The 24,248-nt window shown below is 46.2% G+C and overlaps 1 protein-coding gene across 1 annotated transcript in view; it reads left to right on the forward strand.

The window, feature by feature from the left end:
• The first annotated feature begins 1,841 nt into the window (after positions 1-1,841).
• The window catches only part of LOC135385929 (adhesion G protein-coupled receptor L3-like), a 317,487-nt gene continuing 295,080 nt past the window's right edge, over positions 1,842-24,248 (forward strand). The window contains exon 1 of the mRNA XM_064615560.1: positions 1,842-2,104. The gene's annotated coding sequence lies outside the window, so the exon portion shown is untranslated. The remainder of the gene's footprint in view (positions 2,105-24,248) is intronic.

Raw genomic sequence — 24,248 nt, forward strand, 5'->3', positions numbered from 1 at the left:
CAAGGATAAAAGTCTGTGCCTTCATATATCAAATGTATACCGCTCTTGTCACGGCACACGAGAATACTGCGATGTACACCTTTACACCTGAATCGAACCTCATGCTGCAATAAAATAGTCCGCACAAATAAACTCTGACAACGTTAAACGGCGCGGACTTCGTTAGCACATCCTATGGCAACGGTGCTGGAGGTGCAGACTCTGCATGGGCAAGGGCGCCTGCAACGGCACGGTAAACAAGAGCGTTCTACGATTTGGCGACCCTTTAAAATCCAAAATCTGGACCAGATATAACAGCTGAACTCCTCCGTGAAGAAGGCGAATATGCGTTGCCTTTACGAAAAGTTTCGTGAAGCGGCGCAAGGTAGTAGAATAAGGATGCTTGAATTCCCCTGGGGCATCCAGCTGCTGTAATCGCCCTTTCACGCGAAACAAACCGTTTTTATCGAGGAATCCTGTTAGAAGGATGCCACCTTTGCGGATGTGTTCAGAATAAGTCTCTTGATCGAGGCAGTGGCAGTGATTTGTAAAAGCACGGGGAGTTGACTGCATAGTCTTCCACTCTGGGTAGTGGGGTGTGCAAGTCAGAACACGTGGGTACGGTCGTGTCCGGGCAGATCGAAGCCAATCCGGTGCTCCTGTCTCCTGTAGCTGCAAGAGAAGAGGGTTCGGCAGTTGTGTTTTGACTTTGGCAACCACGCAGGTCCCATCCACCACATTAACCCAAACAAAAAACTGCTTGCTCCCCACGCGTAAGCAGGTTTTCCGGGTGTCGGCACTACCAAATGGTAAGGACGGAAAATGAGGTTGACGTAGCTCGTTGCTGTTCGAGAAATAACTGGAGGAGGAATAAAGTACAAAAAAAGAAAGAAAGAAAAAGGCGGGACGTCTGCCTGCCCAGCGAAGGCGTCAAGTTTCATTCCTGCAAAGAGAATACGAAAAAAGAAGAGATAGAGAAAGAGGGGGAGAGAGACAACTGACTTTATTGCACACCGTAACGGGGCCAGAAGTGCGTGCCCTTTCCTCCTTCCTCTTTTTCATCCCTCCGCTGTGTGGCGTCATATTGATTGATTTGTAAAAGAAATAAATGGAGATGTTAGTCCCGAGCTACTTATTGAACAGAGGCAATTACATCAGTTGCATGGCCAATGCTCGGGTTTGTTCCGAAATATTGGTAGTTCGGGAACATAAATGCTACAATTTAGCTTTCTTTTCAGCAGTGTTATACGTGTTTACATAACAGGGAGTCAGTAGAAGAAAGAAGGCCTGCATGGTTGATCTACAATGGTAATTCTAGGGTCTTGAGATAAAACTTTATTCGACTGGTGACGTTTTCACGATTGTATCTCTAGAGATAGCTACATAGTTCGCTACCAAACGTTTGCCATCGTTTTGCGTGGATGGCTCTCTTAAATAGTAACGGTTTTATTTGTCATTTGGCTGAGGCCCACCTAAACCTTTACGATTTCGCCTTCGATCGCAAACAAAACTACACATTAGATGGCCGTCGTCTGTTTACCTTCCCTTCTTCCAATGTCTTTCTGCCGACAGCGTCGCCCTCAATAATAACACCTACGGCGCCTTTGAAAACCGCAGGGTTTGTGTGTGTGTATTATTGTGTGACACCTCTCCGAAGCTCCACAATGTAGCCTCCACTCTCGATCCTTGTCCTGTCCTCCCGGAGACCTTTCACAACGTTCGATGCTCACTCGGGGCAGGAAGGGAAGGCGCAGCGACGGTGCGACGCCACTGAGGAGGCTGCGCGCGCGCGCCCCCGCGCCTCATGCGTCCCGCGCCGACGAGACGCCGCAGAATCCTTTCAGTCTGCGCCAGCCGTGGTCCGGCGTTGTTCATTGCTCTTCCAGCATCCCACAGATTCGCTTGCTCTCACTGTTCGCACATCACGTGTGGGATTAGAGGAAGTCGCGGTAAACATTGTCTGGTGAAGTCGACGGTGTGCGTGGCTGAAACAAGCGTGGCTTCTTTTTTTGTCTCTCTTTCTTTGGGTGTGTAAGTATCGTGCTGTTGGTTGTGCAGAACTGAGGTGGTTCGGTGGTGGAGAGCTTGCCATTTCGCGTCATCTGCTGAGTTCGCCGGTTGCAACGTGAGTGGAACTTAACTCTCTCGTGCATGATTTGACTGCGCTGATATTTATTATGACGAATGTTACGATGTGAAGCTTGTGTGAGAGGAAGAATAGAATACATACAAAGATGGTGACGCTCGCAATTTCGAAATCAAATCGAAACTTGCCGCAATTATAATTTGTGGTGTGTTGTAGCTTGTCAGAGGAGCAGAAGAAATTAAAAGAAAAAGTATAAGTTGCTATACCTCAGGACTAAAGATGTTTTCGGGCGTCAGGAGTCAGTATGTGGGGAGTAGGAAACGTTGCGGGTATCGCTTAGGCGATTCAAAACCCTGTTTAATAGAAAGGAGCACTCCGAAACGACCGCCGTTCAGAATTATATTGTTGTCTTTCCTGATTTGTTCGAGATAGGAAGTGTACACCTGTTTGTATCAATTAGAATACATGCTATTTGGTACAAAAAGGAGTACACTTCCGACTTTCAACAAATCAGGAATGAGCACGATATCTTTCTCAATGAAAGAAGGAGGTCACTGAAAAGGTTAGCCAGCTGCAGGTCTCGAACCCATATCTCCTGGAATGCCGATCCAGGGCTCTACCAAATGAGCTACGCTAACACACCTCCCCAACGACTTCCAAGGGTGCGTCCTTTGAGGGACAAACCACATCCACTCACTGACTCATTCCACTTTCACGTGTTTGCTCACTCACGCGCACATTCATACGACGGGGTGACGCAGGCAGCATCTGTTGAACACATACGAGTGTGTGACTGTGTTCACTTGTGAGTGTGACACTCTGTGACTTCCTTCTTTCATTGTTCTTAGGCACTTGAGGCTTTGTCTGTTGTCCTCTCTTCTGTGTTCCAGCCTCAGAACATCGATTTCAATCTTTTTCAATGGCAGTTGCGTCTGATCATGTTATGGGGTGAAGTTCTGTTTTGAGAGGGCAGGGAAGTAGGGAGACTTTCCCTATTAGTAACGGCAGGACACCGCCAACGTCTAAAAGTCGTTCGGACGCGTAAATAACTAATGGTAGGCGCAGTGTAGCACATAACCTGCGACCACGCCAGTTCGACGAGATGACAATGACTGTGTCTTCGGTAAGCGTGCACATGGTGAGAGAACGCACAGACAACACTGACGTACAACACGAATACAGCGTTCAACTGCAACTGTGGTACTAGCCTACGAGGTGAGGATGTAGTGAACCTCAGCAGCAGTTGAACGTTGTGTTCTCGTAGTCCGTCCGTGTGGTCTTCGCGTTCTTTCATCCTGTTTACCCTGTCTCCTCCCACATTTTTGCGACACCTGTCGGCAGTTGGTTTTGACACAATCATAAAAGGAAACACAGAGAAATGTCTTGCATTGAGCGCTTTTGTGTTGTAGGTATTGTGTGACTACGGCACGCTAAATCAATATGTTTGAGCGAAAAATCCAGCTTATTCAGTAACGACCCAGTAAGGCTCAAATGGTGTCATTCTGTGCGGCACAGGTTTACTCAGTATCTATAATATGAGCATCTCATAATATTGGCGGTTAGAATGAAATACATACATGTTTATTTCGATCAGTGTACCGTACGTGCTGTCCGGATAGCAAAGACGAAGCCTGAAAGCACATGTACAGAGACGAAAGGTTCGTTTTACGCTTTGCTTCTGCATAATATCAGCCAATGTGCTTCGGACGCTTAGTAAGCCATATTATATGAAAAATACAACGAATCAGAACATAGCTAACGAGCAATATATATATATATCAGAAAAGTGAACACGAACACGACTACCTTTGAGGCAAGCCCAGATAAAACAATATGTTGGACGTATCGCGCTTTCTACTGAATCACTTACAAGTCAGTATACCCGTAAATTCATGGCATTACAGGCATAAATATGAAATATTACCAATTTTGCATTCTTAATGTCACGTTGCTTCTGCTATGGTTCCCAGGTTGATGGATCTGCGCGCTCCCATGCTTGATTCCTAACTCAGTTATTTGTGTAATAATTTGAACAAGTTTCCTTCGATTGACGTTTTATCCTACATTTGATACATACCACTTTTAAAATAGAACTTCATCACATAACACGCTGAAGGGCAGCCATTGCAAGTATGATACTGTTATCACTCCTTGCATATTGGAGAAAGTACGAGACGTATGCCTTTTTGTGACAATTAGCGTTCCTGCATACATATCACAAAAAGACGTACGGTTGTTGTCTTCAACAAATCAGAGGACAGAACAATGCCATTCGAGATGTGTTATGCTTTGAAGTTCCGCTTTAAAAGTGTCCGCAGTCCTGCATGTGTGTGTTTAAAATCCGTGTTAGCTCCGCGAAGCAACCGTAGCTATGAGCTGTGTACAGAGGTAAACAGAGAGGGCAGCAGGAAGGAGTGGAGAATATGGGGTTTGTATGCGTCCTGGGCCGACTTCAAGGGGTACTGTGCTGACATACGCCTGGAAAGTCTGCCGGAAAACCTAAGGAAAACCTCAGTCCGCACAGCCGGCTCCCACGTCAGCTCCCAATCTCCGCGGTGGAAAGCGGTCATCGAAACCCCTATGCCACGGGAGTCGATGCTTGTGTTTGTGTGTATGTAGTGCGATCTGTGTACATATATAGAAACGTGCGCTATACAAGGACAAGTACATTAATCTGGTCAACAGAATAATGATCTGCTTATGGAACACAAGCGATTAATATATATTCTGTAAAGACCAGATGACTTCTTCATCTGCGTCCGTCTTACGGTGGCATGTCTTGCCTGTACGACAGACTAGTCTGCATAGGGGCGTTCTTCGAAGCCTTCTTTGGGATGGAAAGGACGGTCTCAACGGCATTGCATGGCACAAAGGCAGTCGCCGTTGGAAATGGAGCCTTGCAAGATCGGTGAAGTGCGATGGACAAATCTTGGCCATCGCTCGTTGCGTTGCTAATGTGCGCTAATGGGTCCGTACGTTCGGGAGATCGGCCTTGTTGCGTCGGCTGCAATCGATCCCTTGTTCGTATGGATGAAGAGATAGGGCTCGAATATGGGGGAAGTCAGCCGAATGACACGCTCTAGGTGATTTCATGAAGGCGACGAATATATGACGATCGGAAACGAGAACCAATATGCGAAGATGAAGACATATAGCGGTAACGATCTGTGCGTGATTGCCGAGAAGCTCTTAAGCATGCAATTTTCGTATCAACGTACGATTTATGTTCGTACTCTAGACTTAGGTGGTGTAAAGTTCAATGATCTCACCAACGGATACCAGCTCCAATGCTCGTTCGGTTATATTGCTTCTCTTGCAGTTTTATTCACGCGTAAATACCAGGTATCACATATCTCTGTATAGGCTGTTTCTTGTGGAAGATAGTTTCGTGGAAGGCATTAGCACTCTGACTATGACAATGGGTTATATTATGGTTGCGGCCTCACCAATGGATTTAGAACACAAATAGATGGACTTTGTGTTGTCCTAGTTTTCAGTCGCTGCCAGGGGTGACTTCAAACTTCATCGATGTCCCGACAAGTCGGGAGTTGGACCAGGGCACATCAAATACGTATACGTATATGAACGTATAAATACGAAGTATAATAATTATAGTGGACCCGCAGTGACGAGACGTACCGACAACGACGGCCCTCAAGCTCCTAGGACAGATGCCCCTAAATGACGCCACTGGGCCCCCATCTTCGATGTGACTGCGGTCTGGGCAGTAAGAAAATAACCCGTTTATAACAGAGAACGACACCAGTCTGGATAACTCGGCGGTGCTACCCGCGAAAGTCGTCTTCCAAGGCTCAGTGCCGACGTGGCGAACTGGGAGGAGGTGATCGGTGCCATCGGGCCTTCGCCATGTCAGTGATCGCCAGTCTCGTCCCCACACGCGCTTGGTGCTTCATGCTTGACACGAGTTGTCGCGGAACTGAACCGAGCATAAGTTTGCTCTGAATATATATATTTTGTATTCCGTGTTACCGCAGCGAAGCAACTCTGGCTATGAACGGCGTACAGATGTGGACAGATTGAACAGACAGAACAGACAGACAGAGGTGAACTGCGCCGACATTCGTCTGTAAAGTCTTCGAAAAACCCACGAAAAACCTCAGACAGCGCAGCCGGTGGTAGCATTCGAACCCACCACCTCACAGTCTTCAGCACGACCTTGGTGCTCTGAATATAACTTATGTCAGCTGAATGCAGAGACCCCCTGATGTAGGTGGTTTTTTTATATACGCGTGTGTCTACATTAGCGTTCCTTTCATATATTTATTTCGCGCTCCATCGCCCCAGAAACGGCTGACATATGAGGCGAGGATTTCTTGGAAATTCATGACTGCTTGAAAATGATTCACACATTTTTAGGCTTCCATGTTCGCTTATGTAAAACAAAGAAACAAAACAGCAAGAAAGACGTAAAGTTGGGAGCCACTCTTTCCTGCACATATTCCAGAATGGCTTCTTTAAAACATATCGAGGGTACGGGGATATGTTGAATGCAAAGTAAAAAAACAAGGGAGAGAATGGAAAAGTTAGCCACGGTGTAGGCTTGCTATTCCCAAAAGCTATCAAGCAAACAAAAGCAGATACAAGCAGCTGAGACACAGAAAATTATGAAAATAAATACAGAACGTATCAGAGAATGCCCAGGAGTTTAGATTCCCGAAGGAATCGTGTCAGCGCAGACGTGGCTTCAGCGTGCTGAGTAGGGCCAAGTAGCACCGCGAGGGAAAGCTTTCGGTAGCCTAGATGAGCAAGGCGGCGCCGGAGACTCGACCAGTGATATTCGTACCGCTGGCAGGCAAGAAGTATGTGTGGCACGTCAGCTTCTACGTGGCACGTGGGGCAAAGAGGCGATGGATGCTGACTCATCTTATATAGGAGGAGTGGAGTTCGTGCCACATTCAGCCGCAGCCGATGAAGCAACGATTCCTCGATGCGCGGGATGCGGCCAGGCACAGCATATGTCATTAAAGGGTCAATGGATTTAAGAAAGGCATTGGTTCGTATAGCTTCTTGCTGAAAGAGCTGTGTGCGGGGATACGAGGGTACAGGGGATACGACTACAACTTTAGCTTTCTGAGGGGCAGAAAGAGGAAATAAAAGGAGCACGTGCTGTGTTTGAGAGAGCTCTATAATGGCACCGTGATGTTACGCGTAAGGTTTGTCTGCGCAGTGTGGCAACATGTTGCACGTGTCGCAGGGTAGGACTGAGGATAATATAGACCACCCGGGGTTCTTTTGACGTGCCACGGAAATCTCCGACACACGGTGCTGGAAGCAACGTTTACCTCCCCCACATTGCTACCGCCCTCGGCCAGGATCGAACCCGCGATCTTGAGCTCAGCAAGCCAGCACGTTACCGACTGAGCCACCGTGGGCGGTGAGAGAGAGCTCCACAGAGCTCTCTCTCATTTGTACAGCTGCTATATATAGCGGCTGTAAAAGCCTCGCAACGATATTCACGACACTACGACGCAAATCATACCGTGTACTGCGAACCCAATAACTCAGGAAGAGCTGCCCGAACGGCCTTTAGCATTCTCATTATCGCTCATTTCGCCCCTCGTGGTAGACACGCAAGAAATAAAGAGAAGAGCCGCCGCCATCAGGAAGTTTCATGAGCCCAATAAGTCTACTGTAGCATAAAACCTAATCTACTGCATATAAACTAATTTCACCTTCCACTGAAGACTAGCAGGCGCCGGCATATCTACTCTTAGTAGCAGAGAAATTACTTGTGTTCTGTGCGAAATATTGAAAACGGGCGCAGAGACTGCTTCACGCTTGTGTGTTTTAAATCATATGGGCATCAGCGGTCTGCCGGTAAAGCTTATTCCTTTCGCAGCCTGCGGGGCCAGCTCCATATCACTGCATTTGGCAGCGTCCATTTAATGTACGAATGCAAGCGACAAGCTGCCATATTCATTTCACAGAATTGGCATGAAGCCGGTGGCGACGAGCCGATAACAATCCAACTTTCAACGGTCTCAGCTTTCAAAGTGTTGCGCTGCGGGCGTTCGGTGACAACAGCACGCTCGTGCGAAGAACGGAAAACGGTACCGTATTGATGTTGGACGGCATTTCGTTGTTGTTTGTATAAGCATTAAGTCGTTAGCTGCAAAAACAAAGGGCAGCAGCGTCCCAGCCTCTGCATTGATGGACGAAAATGAAGTGCTCGGGAGGCATACATTTGATCCTCCGCGCTCTTCCGGGTGCTCATGGTATCCTCAGGGAGGCCATAGTATGTTCAGAAGGGCTGGCGTCGTACACTCAGAGGGCATTTATAGGGTGAACAAATCCTCCTTCTTGCCAGTTTTGTTGTGAATACTTCTCTGGGCAGCTTCCCCAAGTTATTCCCGATCTGCGTTCAACGACTGACGATACACAACGCTGACAAATTTCAATAGTAATTGACGTGGAAGTGCTCGGCGTGCCAGCAGTAATGGAAGCATTAAAGTTTCAGCGCGGAATCAAGCAAAATCATGGTCACATAGAAAAACATATCGGTGACGCGGAAACTAAAAATACGCAAGCCGTGTAGTCACTTTGAAAGGTTCGGTTAAAGGGTTATCGACGTAAAAAGATTACTCGTAAAGAAACATGATTATACCTAGTTCAATTACAGTGACAACGGCGAGCTCTTTCATTAGCACCCAAATATAGTGTGTGTTTCCAGAGTGCAGTGGCGATTTGAGATCAATGGCAGAGGAAAGTTTCTTTGTCTTCTTCTTTCCAAGAGTTCAGCAGAGAGGCAGGTCCGACACGTCGCACTGAACCAGAGACCGTGCAACGGGACGTCCCTCGCGATTGATATGACCCCATGCGCCTCAACTGCTCGGGGGACTCCTAGGGAACACCAGCTGCATGAAAGGGACTGTGTTTAACGGCCGCACCCGTCTCATGTCACGCGGGCTCCTAGAAGCATTTGCATCGACTCATGCACAGGGCACAGTCCTTGAGAAGGAAAACGATAAAAATAGGGCGTCTAGGGGGGGGGGGAGGGAATTGTAAGCGGCCCTTGATGCCGACTCCGTATCGCTGTCTGTCAATCAGATTTCAGCAACGTAATGTCAGCCGCTCCAAAGGAATCAGGCGATTGCATTATCATGTTTTCGAAAACCTTATCGTGAAACTTCTACGTTCTTCTCAAACTCGCTAATGACTGCGGGACACGGAAACTCTCCGGTGACAGGGGACAGATAAGCGACGTTTAGGCTTGCTGCTGCGAGAAGGAAAACCAAATTGCGATTCCAATCATTTGTATGGAGTAAAGATTGAGGTTGCGAAACGTAAGTCACTATGAAATGGATGGTTTCATTGATCACAGCCTTATTGTTCGAGTCCGCAGTCATATGGGCTGCCCCGAAAGGACGAATGTCACGTGTCTAGTCACAAAGCGTAGAAGATTTTAGTTTCGTGCAGTATACAGGGTGCGTCGCGTAAAACTGACCAGAATTTTTATGAAAACCCTATGAGAGCAGCATAGATGTTGTTTTTGCAGTTGAGTTCTACGGCCAGGCGGACATCCTCTCGAAGAAAGTGTGCAACTACAAGATGACTAATTACCTAAAATTCATTAATTAACTTTTTAATTAAGGGATTTCGGGCAAAAGCGAGATAGCAGATTGATAGACTATCCTCGTTGAACACCATTCCACGTTTAAAAAATCCTGAAACACGCACGTGCGCTAAAATATCCATCCCCGAATTTTGGTATGCAAATGAGCCGAAACCGAAAAAGCGCGCCTGAGAAGCGCATCACCCACATCGACGGAGGCTTATGTGGCCAGCTGAGTGGCACCTACTCCAATTATCTTCACCGCTCCAAATCACGTGGCCCTCTGACGTGAAATGAGCGCTGTACTCCCCGCGTTCCCGGTCGCCGCGGTTTCGGTTTCGGCTCATTTGCATACCAAAATTCGGGGAGGGATATTTTAGCGCACGTGCGTGTTTCAGGATTTTTTAAACGTGGAATGGTGTTCAACGAGGATAGTCCATCAATCTGCTGTCTCGCTTTTGCCCGAAAACCCCTAATTAAAAGTTAATTAATGAATTTTAGGTAATTAGTCATCCTGTAGTTGCACACTTTCTTAGAGAGGATGTCCGCCTGGCCGTACAACTCAACTGCAAAAACAACATCTATGCTGCTCTTTAAAGGTTTTCATAAAAATTCTGGTCAGTTTTACGTGACGCACCCTGTATATTTATATAGCGACAGAACTGAAAAAAAAAAAAAGAAATTCTCGTGATTTATTTACGTACGCAACTAATGAAAAATTATGCCATTAACCGAAACGAGCAAAGCGAATATGGTTCTGAACGTCAGCTTGAACGAAAAACCAGCGTAAACGCCAGTAAACTGCCAAATGGGTGTCTTACTTGGTTTTGTGAAACAAACATTCGAGCCTAAAACTATTCGTTTCCGTAATCTGCGCACGATTTTGAGTTAGGACCGTCATATGTTTTTTTTTTTGTGCCAACGTTATTTATACCCATTCAGTGCATTGCCGATTTTCGCGCTGCGCATTTCCCATACCGACCATATTACGCACGATCAATTAAGAACCGCTGCAAAGCGGTTGATCTGGCCAGCAGATCAGCACCGATTCCGATCATCTCCATCGCTCCAAAAACACGCGGCCCTTTGACGTGGAATGAGCGCTACGCTCCCCGCGCTCCTGAGCACTGTTGCACGAAAGTTCCTAGTTAGCGAGTTAAAACACCGCCTCCCGAACTCTGCGACCCACCAAACATAAAATGTAGTCAAAGAACTCTGGAAAAAGGTGTTGACGTCAGAATTCCAACCCTGGCCTTACTGATTTCCGGTCAGATATGCTACTGCTACACCACGACAGCAGGACTCTCTCCTAAGCTAGCGTGCCTCAAGTACAAGGGGGACGGACAAACAATCACGCTCTTCCCATTCTCTCTTATATCTTTTTCACTCACTCACTCACTCCTGGCGAATCCTGGCGTCAGCACCTTTGTTCCTGAGTTGTTTGATTCAATTGATTCTGGGCGTTGGAGGCTTACGTGTTTGTGTCGTCCCATGTTTGTGACCTGCCTCGGTTAATTTCTCGTTGTTTACGTAGTATATAAAATATAGTGTCGAAACCCCCTCTTTTCGCGATGCGAGAACCTTTTCGATTTCAGTGCGTGATCGGTAGTGCGTAGCAATTTTATTTGACACTTCAGTCAGAGAGAATCAGCTGGGCTCGAAACCACCGCAAAAAAGAAATGAATATAAATAAATAAATACAAATTATATAAACGTGCCAGCAGGAATGACTGTTCCTAATGGCTGAAGTGAGCTTGTTTGTCACAGCATAGTTTGCCAAAACGCGGGCGGAGTTTGGACACAGCAACTCTCATGTTGTTCTCATGTTCCGGCTCGATGTTGTGCTGTAACCTGTACTTTGTTTTCATCGACGCCACCGTAGTAAGCCGAGTTCGCGTAAGTATGACGTGGCAAAGGGAAGAAGGATCCTCATGGCTTCAGCACTCAAGAGCGTGTACTTTCCTGTAAGCCCTGCCTAAAATTCTCAAGTTTCCGAGCCGCTTCGCGACCCCCCCTGGGGGTTGCGACCCACAGTTTGGGAAGCACTGAGTTAAAGAATGAATTTTAGATAATTATTCGTCTAGTGAGTACATACTCACTTCGAGAGGATGCTGCAAACTCAACTGCAAAAACGGTATCGATGCTGTTATCACACGTTTTTTTTAAAGACACTGGTCAGGCAAAAGAACACACACAAAAAAAAAACGAACTTGCATCTTCTAGATGTCTCCTAGATCATAGACGTCCTAGATCTCCTAGACGTCTGAATACAGACCTAGAGGCCTTGTGAAGTCGTGATTTTGTTTTCTTTCTTGCTCTCTATCTATATTGCTCGGATACCTCAATTGTTACGTTATATGGTTTGGCTATGTATAAATTGGCGTTCATATTTATTATCAGCTGCTGAACTTTTCTGGCTTCTTTTCATTTCCTACACTATTCGTGTCTGAAAAGAAAAAGATGCATGAGTCGCTATGGTGAGTACATATATACTGTTGTGGTCCGCCAAAAATATCAGCCAGCCCTGCTCAGTCCTGGGTCGTCTTTACAGATTCAAGACCCGCGCTTTAGTGTGTGGCCAACTTTGGGATACGCGTCTCTCTGAGTCCTGTCCTCTCTGACATCCTGAAAGTTTACAAGAAGGCGGTAGTGCAGGGCACACTGTCGCATTGCAGTGAATCTCCGGACATGTCGGCATCAGCGGTAATGAGGAAGCAGGCAGAGCTGCTTTGAGCGAACATCGGCACGCCCACCATTACCCGATAATGTTGTCTTCGGACGACAGTAGATGTATGCCTCCTTTCGACTCTCACCGACCCCAAGATGCAGGCCCAATGGCAAAACGACGTAGCCCACTCTGTTCTCTCTGTTATAGACCCCATGCTTTCTCTTAAACTTCCTCCTCGACTACCGCGCCCGTTTGCAGCACACTTCCACCGCATGAGGCTGAACGTTACCTCTACATGTCTTCCAACACCGTCGCGGCTCCACCTCGTCTTCCCTCTGCCCCCTGTGGAGTGCACGGTGACCTGCACTACATCATCCTGGCTTGTGGGCGTCTTAAGGGAAGTGCCTCAGGACGAGAGGCACCGATATTTGTCTTGGTTTCCCAGAAGAACAGTATCCGTTCGAAATATCCGCGGCTCTCGTCCTGAGGCACTTCCCTTAACATTTCCTTACCTGTTCAATGGATTTTCTACCCTTGTACACTGGCTTGTGGGCAGCACCACCAATAGCGTATACTCATGGAAACTGGTCTCCAACATATCGACCAACGGCCGTTCGACCTCGCCAAGATTATCGGACCGTTGTCGAACCCTACCCACCAGATGCAAGGCCTACATGTTCTTGCGGAGTTCTTGCGCTCCACGGGAATGGCGATAGCTCAAAAGTATCGTTTTCCACTACCATTCTCTCAATCGTTGCAAATGGGGGGAGGGGGACGTTCAATAAAAAAAAAAGCAATGGGGCGGTGAATCGCCCACGTTATCATCACCCAATGCGCGCGCGTGTGTGTGTTGCGAATTTCTGTTTCGAACTCTCAACCAAACTCAAAATCGGCGTTTTTCCGCGATAAACGGAGTTCTAGGATCCGTCCTTGTAATCGACTAACACAATTTGCTTGTGATAAGCTGGCTTTTAGATGAATACTTTCGAAAGAGTGTGACGCTACATAGATTAATAATTGATGCTTTTACTTGAGCACCTTTAGCAAAATAAAGAGAGGAAAGCTCACAATATTGTTCAGGCACAATGAAAAAGTAGATGTCACACTGAAGAAGCCCATTACGTTAAATTCATAGTAGTATCTCCCAGAGTCTTTTTCACTTCGCCTGATCAAATCAGAGCCGTATTCCTGCTAACACTATGTTAGACTGTTCTAGGCCATATTGCTTCGCCAACTCCATAACTGAACCCGTGAACTTTCGAGATTTACAGCCTCCATACTCTGTGTGAGTCATTAAGATGAAGTGAAACTCGAGGCGAAGCATCTGAAACGACGGAGGGGTAGCTCTAAAGTGCGAAGAGCCGTTCTAGCAAAAACGGACTATAATTGTAAACGGGGCGAGATCCGACCGAAGTCAGCAGAATATTGGGGGAAACTGGGAAACTGCTCACCGAACTGGCCGAAACGGAAGTGCCCCTGCCCCCTTCTTCCACCATTAATTATCTTACGAAGCTGCAGATCTTGAGATAGGATAATTATAATTCATCGTTCCGTTCAACTGTCTGGGGTGGGTCGATAATTCTCAAGTTCTCGCGGAGCAGTTCGGAGGAGTAACCCAGGAGGAACCGCGGAAAGTAACGGATTAACATTACTCTAGGTCTTCCATTACCAACGAACGTACTAAGGCTTAGGTAGGCACTCTTTGGAAGTCAGATGTTCTGCGGTACGCCCTCCTACATTACATAAACGCATGATCTGCTGGTGTCCGTTGGCTGAGAGATGCAGATACAAATAAAAAGGTATAGGCAGCTTGGGGAATTAGTGAATACGTGGGTACAGTCAACTAAACTGTAAGGGTAATGCTCATATTTCGTAAGGTAATCGGAACAGCCAGGGAAAGAAGTGAAATGCTAAATGAGAGGCAAGTCACTCGTGCTACGTATGCGCACGAACTTTTCTTTGAAGGGGAAAGTTCACTTCCTGACATCGTTGAAATAAAATGTCTGACAGGAGCATTCGACTCCAAACGACTCTCCAGCGAGCCCTTTGGCTCGAAATTGACTTATTGCAAGACTTATTCGTATGCTGGCGTCCCATTCGGCAATGGACCCTCAACTACGGGGAGGAGCAAGCAAGGAATTTCCTCATGGGCAGGGATCGGAACCCAAACTGAACCCGAATCGAAAACCGTTAATAACCTGTGTTTTTCCCTGAACCGGAACTAAACCGAACCAAAATATTTTTTTTTTCTCTCGCATTGAACCGAACCGAAACTGAATCGAAATAAATTTAGGTGATTACCGGTTCGCGAAACGGTTCAGATGTAATGTTCGTTGTGAGCATGTTGTGAGAGATCGGAACTATGATTACAGAGTTTTAGTGCATCGTACGCAACCGTCTTTGCGTACGTAAGGGATAGCGTAGTGGTTCTGCGCACTGCGCAACCTCTCTATGTTTTGCGCGTGCGCAAAACCACCAACGCGATACGATGTGTAGATACCATCGATACCATCGATGTGTACGATAAGTGAATATAGAGAGTACAGTACGCCACCGTAACGTTGCAGCTGAAATGCAGACCTGTAGCACGCAATATTGCTCTGAACCACTGCTATGTCGGCAACGACAACAACAAAGGTACATATGTGTTATTTGAGAACCGTAAGGATATGCTTGCTTTTAACCCATGCGGATCTGCTCAAAACTCACTTTCCTGAACCGGTTTAAACCGATTCGAACCGATATTTTGCGCTGCTTCGGAGCTGAACCCAAACCGAACCAATATGCCTGAACCTGAAGCGAACCGAAAAAATCCGATCCCTGCCCGTGGGCTCGCACGTCCTTTCCACAACGTTGTTAGCGCCCTCTTCCACAGCTCCTCTTCACGTATTCCCTGCAGTGGGTCGCAAAGAATTCTGCAGCAGGAGAAAAGGAAGTCACACGCCGAGGCCACGCCCACATTTCCCCACCCTGACGTCGCGCATACGTAAATCTGCGCGCGAATTTCACAGATTTCAATGATTCATAATTCCGATAATAATAGTGTTGTCTGGACATGATACAATCTTTGTGGATTCCTGGACATTGTGGCATCGCGGGCAACGAGGCAGCAGATTCTGCAGCTCTTGCTACCCATAAGAATGACGTATCTCATGCAATACCGTTTGCGCGTGCACAGATACTAACTTTCTCCTGCGAGAGTTTGCTGTGGATGTGCCGTTGAGATACCGCCAGTCTGTGGCAGCGCTACGTGACTACTTGGGAGCATGCATGTACCCTAATATGGATTTCTCTATCCCTCGTGGCGTAAGTAGACTGCATGCGTCCTTAATGCATCGACTGCGTCTGAATGTTCCCCACGCGCCTCACAGGGCGTACCGAACGAGGAAATTGTGCTCCCCTAATTGTTCCACCCGTGGCACACTAGCGGACACTGAGCACATCCTCCTATACGCAGTGCTGCATATGAACGGCCGATATCCTGTTTACGGTCGGCTTTGCTCAAGATTACCACCGGCCCATTAGATCTGAGGTTCTTCTAGGGCCCTGATAATCTAGCATCCTAACACTTTGCGATAGACGCCCTGATACGATACCAGACGGACACGGGCTGGGTTTCTCGACTTTGAATGCGTCTCGACGTTGACTTCCACTCTGTGACTGACTCTTTGATTGTGACTACCCCTGTGTTCCAGCGACGGATGTGTTTCAGTGTGTACAGCATGAAGCCACAGCAAGTGAATGCGGAATAGCAGGTCCTCGTAGCTGCGACCAACCTCTCCGCGTATTTTAACTCTACATATCCCCCCATACATACCGGTAATAATTTAGAGAGCTCGAGTTGGCGGAAAGTGAAGCAGGGATTCGGTAATTCCGGGAATACACTGCGCACGGAAATATATTTTTACGAATTGATGCGTGGAGAGCGAACTACAGCAAGCAGCAGTCAACTTCATAGTGCTCGTTAATGCAGCAGCATACGTCCGAGTTGTGTTCTGAAGGGTTATTTTCGACCCTTGATCTTTGAGAGTTGTTTATTCTCTCCATCCCAAGTCATACTCTGGAATATCCAGGTATCACGGACCAGCATTACGAGGAACCAGAAGGAGCTACTGCATAATACGCGTTCGCCGTGCCCGTGTCTAACAGTTGACCAATTATTGTTTTATGCTCACCTGACCCTTAAACTCCACGTGCTCCCGTTCAGCTTGTTTCTTTATGAGCCTTGATCTATGTTGAAACTATCCCAAGCTGTGTATGGCACCTACAAATTGGTTAGAGACCTTGTGAATTGAAAATACGAACTGCAAAGGCCGGCCGGCGCATAAAAGAGGGGATCGAAAGACTTTCGAGCGTCGTAATTTCACTTCCAGACACGAGCTTAATAAATACCAGAACAAGTTGCGAAACGTCCGAGACGATACTCCGCTTCATACTAGACGACATTAACGGCTCAACCGATAGGGGCAAAATATTTTATGGGTCAGGGCTCTACTCTCGCCTTTGGGCTCATGTGAGGCGATAAAATTTTAGAAGCGAAAATTCTGCCTTCGTGTCCTGCAGCGTTTTAGCTTCGGTAGAATTGCATTAGTGGAAAGTGGGAGACAGTGTAGGACTTGGTCATGCCACGCGGTTTATAGAGCTAGTGCATAATAAAAGTTGGTCTTCTCTGGGACCTTATATGGCACACTAAAAGGTGGTCGAAAATAAAAATGATCGTACAGTAGGAAGGAAGTTGTGTGCCGTGTTATATCCTCATGTTAATCCGCGGTAAGACACGAATAAATCAATTGGGAATGCTTTAATGCGAACAGTGGTATAGCCCATGATTTTGTGTTCGGTGAAAGGCATATGCTGGAAAACATATCACATAATACCTAATAAGTAGGTTCCCGTGATTGTTAGGACTGGCTAATAACAAGAAGGTATGCCGTTGACTCGTTGATGCGATGATGTCTAGCTACATGCCGAATCTGATTCCTCTCTACGCAGCATATCTAATGGCTCAGCCCTTTCTTGAAAGGTCCTCACTCCCTTTTGCTGTTTGTGAGCACTTCCAGAAGCAGCAGCACCCTCTGAACCCGTATTTACCAGTCTCGCTGGTTCCAAGAGACAAAATAGTTTTGCACACGCCGCTTTGTTGGGGATAACTATAATCCGCTTTCTATGCTTATCTCGCGATTGAACTGTGTGAAGTTGACAACATCGCGCGCGCAGGTAACCGAAAGCTTCTTCCACACCAACTGTACCATAGCATTCCAGACATTTCAAAATATAAAGTAAAGTTAAGCACTCGTTTCGAAACATAAACTTGGTCATGGATCTTTCAGGAGAATGAGATGCCAGTGCAGCGCGGAAGTACCATAGCTTTTAAGGAAGAGTGTATAGTATGTATTTCGGGCCGAAACTTTAGAACCGGTGAAGATAAGCAAAGAAGAAAGAAAAAGAAAAGGCGAGAGAAGAGTGAAACGCGAGCGTATAGGGGGAGCTTGGACGGCGATGATCCCATGATCGAACGCCGCGATTCACTAGCTGGGCTTCGCCTCGCTAAGTGTATCTTTGTGGTAGAGCACGCTTTACAGGCACACCAACGCGTTTGTTCGCCGACGATCGAATCAAACACGATGCAGAATAAAGAGTTTGGCCTTCAGCCTTTATCAGGCAGCGATTCATCATCCACGGCGATCAGTGCTGACAAGATGCAAGACGGCTATCGATTGCTGGATTCTTTAAGGCAGAGAGAAACCGCACTCGAAAACGTAAAAGTGAGCAAACCCAAGAACTCAAACAACACACATTATGGTGCGTCACACTTTTGAATTCTCTCTGTCTTTTCCTGGGTGAGTTTAATCTTTATCGCGCCGCAGACACGCACTTCAGAATACTTCAACTGCAAAAAGATGATCATTCGTCTTTAGAGAAAACACTGTAGTTTCTTTCGGTATCATCCTCTTACATACTGGCGTTGCTGCTCATCTCTACAGTGGTTTCTCTTAGTATAATTTGATTTAGTTAATTGGAAAGGGTTGCATGCAGCAACACCTACATTACCAGAATACAGCGTCCAGCGTGTGGGAAGAGAGGGGACAGCGGAAGAGTTCGTCATGAAACTTCCTAACATTTATAGTGGTACCACCGCTTGCCTTGCAACCAGATTTCGATAAACGTTTTTGCCTCCAAGAACTTATAACCCAGTAATATGCATAAAAAAAAAAAGGACACAAAGCTTGGGGAGAATGTACAAATAACAATTTAGGAGGAATTGACTTCCTTGAATGAGGGCCCCTACTATGTGCACTAAACGTACGCTCCCGCCTGGTCACAAAGTAGCAGTGACGCACGTACGCAGGTACGCCGTGACGCAGCCTATTCCCCTCTCCTGTGACGCCTGACGTAGCTCGGCGCAGCTCAAGCGGGTATAAGGAGCGCGTGGGAGGCGAAGAAAGAAACAAAGAACAAACGCACATGGACTTGCGACGTCACCCGAGTATCGTGACGACCGTTCGTGGCTGATTTCTCCGCCTGTTTTCGTAAATTTGATTGCGTAGTGACAATACACCGCACAGCGAAAATATTTTGCACGGTGACCCCTGATGGGCAACTTGACGAATGACACAGGGTGCGAGCCATGTTAAATGTCACCTCCCTGCTCCTTTAAGGGCTAACGGCCGACGGAGCACATCTTGGGGCATTTTAGAGCTGTCCTAAAATAATAATAATATCCCGTGCTCCTCAAGACATGGTTCCCACTGGTCCTTGAAACCTTTGAATACCTTGGATTTTGAAAATGCTATTTTTAAGGTCTGGAAAACCTTAGAATTTTTCCACAGTCCTTGAAAACCATTGATTTTGCATCTTGTTCTTATTCTCGTGGAGCTGCGAGTGCAAATTCCGCTTTTCCATAGTCAGAACTCTAGCTTCGAAACCACAGGTGTTCGCACTCATTGCAATAGGAATCAGCGGCGGAAACCATTCGGAAACCTTTCGATCTCTTTAATGTTCAGATCATCACTCACGTTTGGAGACGGATCACTGTTGTGCAGCATGCCCAAGATTCACGGACACGTCTCCCTAAAGTGCGCTTTGCCTAAAGCACGTCTTGTGTAAGTAAGACAACTTTACGTTTGTACACGTGTATAGATGAGAGAAGGCATGAAACCCGAAAGGAAGGAGGAGTACACGAGAGAGCGAACACTTATCACAGGTCACTTCCTTTTGATTGATGATAACGAGCTCTGTGCGACGGGCTTGATAAGGATTCTTCAAACTGATTCATCGCTTTCAAATGCCAGACTTCTTTGTAGACGAGGATCGCTGGTAAAAATGACATTCCCAATGCCATCATACCTCCGACATTTTGTTTTCTCTATTACTGCAGGGCGTTTAATTTAAAGTGAGTCAAACGTTTTTATAAAAATGGTGCACTGCACTTGAACCAGATTTAGTGCGTAGTGTTAGTAAGGGTCCAGAGGTACTCAGTCTATTTTTCTGTTTTTCCTCGTTACTTAATTATTTCGTTAACTGAAATGAATTGGTGATCCTTTTACCTGCAGGGACTAGACCAAAACTGTCAATGGCGGAGTTGTAGAGGGGGAAGAGGGTCTTCGATTCTCTTATCCGTGATTATGTACCTCCTCCCAGTTCATTCTTCTTTTCTTTTTTTCTTTTTTTTTTTCCTGTTTCAAAAAAAGCGCGCCAGAAGTTTTGAAATACCGCCCGACAGCAGGACAAACGCGCACAGAAAGAAGTGCTATCTGCGTTCGTTCCAAATGTACTGGGGAAAGGTAGCGGGGCGGCGGATCAGATACGCCGAAGCACGGTGTCGCCTCGTCCTTTTAATTTCGAAAGTAGTATTTCGGAGCCGGGAAAAGAACAACAGATAGGGGGTACATAATCTTGGGAAACAGAACCCAAGACCCCCCCCCCCCCTCCGCTTCTTTTTCTTTTCTCACTTAATAGTTATTCATTACAAACTGGGAAGGTGTGCCCTTATTACCGAGCGATCTGCATGGTCGACGTGGCAGCATATTGGTCGAGAGGGTGGGCGAGGAAGTGCGCCTTTGGCCGACTTGGTCGTGAACTGGGCCGACACTCATTCGGCATTTGCGCCGTTTTTCTGTCTTCCTTGTATTAAAGGTTATCCTTTCTCAGCGTCCTCCACTCTACTGTGCTCATTGTCCTCCTAGTCACCCTCCTGTCTTGCCTGTTATCACAGTGAACCGTCCGCAAGAACGATTTGACCGAATGTCGACCCAGCCTTGCATTTTACGCGGACACAATACTTGAGAACGCACCACATGTCAGCTCACATTATGTCACCGAAGAACTACTAAAACGAACTACTAGAACGAACACGGGAAACACAAATTATCGTTATGGTTAAAGCTGAACTTGTTCTGAACTGAATTGTTGAAGCTTGTTCAGCAAAGGTGTGCAGTAAAAAAAGGGGGAGGGGAGGATCGGATATCATCATGATGATGGAAATAATGGGGTAACGTTCCCGTAAGCCATTGACAGTACTTTCCCGAAGGCGAAATATAACGTCACCTCGAGTGTTTGCAAAACTTGCCTGGGATGCACTATTTGACGCGCGAAACATTCCGCCAAAATAAGCGGGCAGTTGCACAGAACAATGCATATCTGGAAGAAGATGACGAACTTCCAACTGAAGCTCACCCAATTGCCCCGTGCTATGCGCCACTGCGGAGAAAGACGAAGAAGAAGAGGAAGAAGAAGCTCACCCTGGCCAATCGCCCTGTGTGGCTGGTGGCCACTGTTCCTAGTGGTGGAAGAAGAAGAAGAAGCTCACCGATCAGCCGATTCAGAGAGTGCCACATCACCGTTTCCTAGGAGTTGTCATTGACCGTCAGTTATCATGGGCTGCTCACGTTAAGTGCTTAAAGCACAGAGTTTGTCGCGCGTACCAACATCCTGCGTCATTTCGCAGATCCCAGATGGGAAATGTCGACCTCGTCCCTCCTTACTGCTCATAAAGCACTTATTCAGCAGGTGATGGCATATCATCTACCGGTCCTGCATGGTATTAGCAAGACCTTGGAGAAGACGCTCCAGAGCGTGCTGGCAAGAAGTCTCAAAGTCTGCCTAGGTGTACCCGTTGCTTCCAACACACTGTCTACAGTGGAGGCCAGAGAACCACCGGTGGATGTATTGAGGACGTAAGAGACTCTGCTGCACTACATCTGACTGCGCACGCAACACGACAGACATCCTCTGGTACGGAAAGTGCACCGTAGAAACTCTTCTTTCTCTGAGGCCGTTTCCCCATACCGCAAGACTCTGCCTAAGAGGCCTTCTCCGTGTACGATCTTACATCCTCCATGGTCACTTGGCTGTCCTCGCATCTACACCACGGTGCCAGGTGTCCATCATCAAAAGTCAAATCTGCCGCGTTCGGCCCTGAAACAATACTGCCTGTCCATGTTGGAGAACAACCAACCAAGAATTGCTATGTTCACTGATGGCTCCACGACGAAATCCGGATCTGCAGCGGCATACGTGGTACCGCAGCACTCCAAGGAGGGCATAGTGCGGTTATCCCATAGGACCTCTTCCACGACAGTGGAACTGGTAGCTATACACCTTGCCGTGAGATACATAGCCACGCACGCGCGACCTGGCACTGGATTGTCTACAGCGACTCAAAAGCTGGTCTGGAGGCAAAACATCTTGTTAAACATCTTGTTGCTGATAGAAGTGTACACAAAGAAAAGAAAACGAAATATTGTCTTACGTTCGCTTCTTGTAAAAAGAGGTATAAAACGTCGTCAGCAAAATATACGAGCTCACAGCCATTAAGGTACCCAAACTAGAGTGTAGAGTCACTAAATGAGCTTATTATTACTTATAAATAAGCTTATTTAGTGACTCTAACCCAAACTTCTTACTGGTGGAAACCAAGTTTCCCCGTGGTGCTACGCGGAAAAATTAAGAATGAAGAATAAAAATTAAGAGAAAATTAAGAGAAAGTGTGGAACATAAAAATGAGCATACATTATATACATGCAAAAAAAAAAATAACGGTCACAGTTAAGGTAAAGGTTAAAAGGGAATCATCAGCGTACAGATCACTTGGCAATAACGATACACTACAGCCATAAGTATTTTGTACATCTTTTTTACCGCCACAAGTATAATGCCATAAAGAGTACAAAAAAAGAAAAAGGATACGAAGAAGGAGACAGCGTTCGATTTCTCGAGACGGGAACCTTAGGGCAACGCAGTATCTGCAGCGTTGTCTTTTCTTTTTTCAAAGCAGAGGTCACCAGAAATGTTCTTCAGTCTCTTAGGCTGTGAACGCACACCATTATTTTGTAGACGTTTTTATCAAACCCGTCTTCCCGTGCTCGTTATCAGAGGAGAATGTGCGCTGAACTCTGACAATCCCCCTCTTTCTAGTTTCATTCCTCTCCCCCCCCCCCTCATTTACACGTGCTCAAACGCACACTTGGCTTTCATATATGTGGAAGTGTCGTTAGGCAAAGCCCTCTTTAAGTTTTGTGTCTCTCACATTTTAGTTGCACTTTCATGCCCTCGGGAACAAAAATTGCTCGCTACATAGGTCGTAAACATGGCCCCCCTAATTGTGAAACTGAGGTGGCGAATTAGCTAAAGCGGGTAGCTTTTGATGTATAAGACTGTGAAACCACAATGGATTGCGAATTCTACTTCTGCCCCATTGAGTACAATGTGTAAGATTTCAAACGGCGGGGGAACAGAGGACTTGATAGGTATACGGATAATTCTCTTTCGACATAATTCCTTGTATATGGATCTCACAGGATCCAGTGTGGCACCAATGAAAAGTGTCGACGTATTCCGTCAAAATGAAATAATACGTTTCTTATGCATTGCGTCTATGGGTGCAATGCAGGCGAAGCACGCTTTAAGTTTGTGTCCTCGAATCTTTGGCATCTCCCCATGTATTTGCTCGCGTGATAACTGTAGCTTATAAATACTTTAGCGAAATGTTGAAGCCCTGGTCATGAAACTGTATTTTACATCTCAGGCAAAACGGCGGCTGAGCCTTAAAAAGTCCTTGAACGACCCTTGATTTTCTTCATCAAAATTCAGTGGGGACCATGCAAGAGCCTGTAGAGAATTAATCCATTTGTTTATATATTCGACGCAGTTCAAGTGCCTGCACGGCTTGTGACGTCCATAATTTTACTATTCTTCAGTGAAGCTAGGAAGAACAATTAATGGAAATGGTCCCTCCATATTCTATGTTCTACGTCCAATATGCGTTGCGGCAGTACAGATACATATTTGAGGCTCGCTGGCACAATCTCGGCGTAAAAGCTTTCGAAAATTCGAATGAAAATTCAAGTGTTATCGTTGAATGGAAATGTAAGCGCACTCTTCTTTGTGATGCAAATCGAGTCGATCACAGACACTATTCAAATGCGAATATAATATTTGCACATAGATGAAATATTACGAAAGAGGAGTGCCTTCGGAAAGCGTTTCAAGTAGCATTAACATGAACTGCATAGCTGCGTTTATATGCAGCATTCTTGTATAATAGAAATCATGCGGACGAATTCGTTTGCGGATAAGCAATTTCAGTATTAAAGATGACACGAATATGTCATTTTAAATATTGCATCACCTTCAATATTGCTATAATAAAGGAGTTCGTTCGCATGGTTTTTATTATGATATTTTATTTTATTTTGTCTTCTGCCAAACCAAACAACAGATCCATGTGTCCGGCCCGCGAGTGCTCTAAAACAGGCAAGCACGGCAAGCGGTGATTGTACCAGAGAGGCAAATCAATCAATTGGTCCACTTTTATGTCTCCCGTTTGTAAAGCGAAGCTTTTGCAATAGATTTGAATATAATAGAGTAGAATAGAGAAAAAAAGACTTGGTAGTAATAAATACTTATAGATTCACTAATAGATTTGACAACTATGATGATGA

The sequence above is a fragment of the Ornithodoros turicata genome, chromosome 2 (assembly GCF_037126465.1).
Source record: "Ornithodoros turicata isolate Travis chromosome 2, ASM3712646v1, whole genome shotgun sequence".
In the NCBI taxonomy this organism is placed as follows: domain Eukaryota; kingdom Metazoa; phylum Arthropoda; class Arachnida; order Ixodida; family Argasidae; genus Ornithodoros; species Ornithodoros turicata.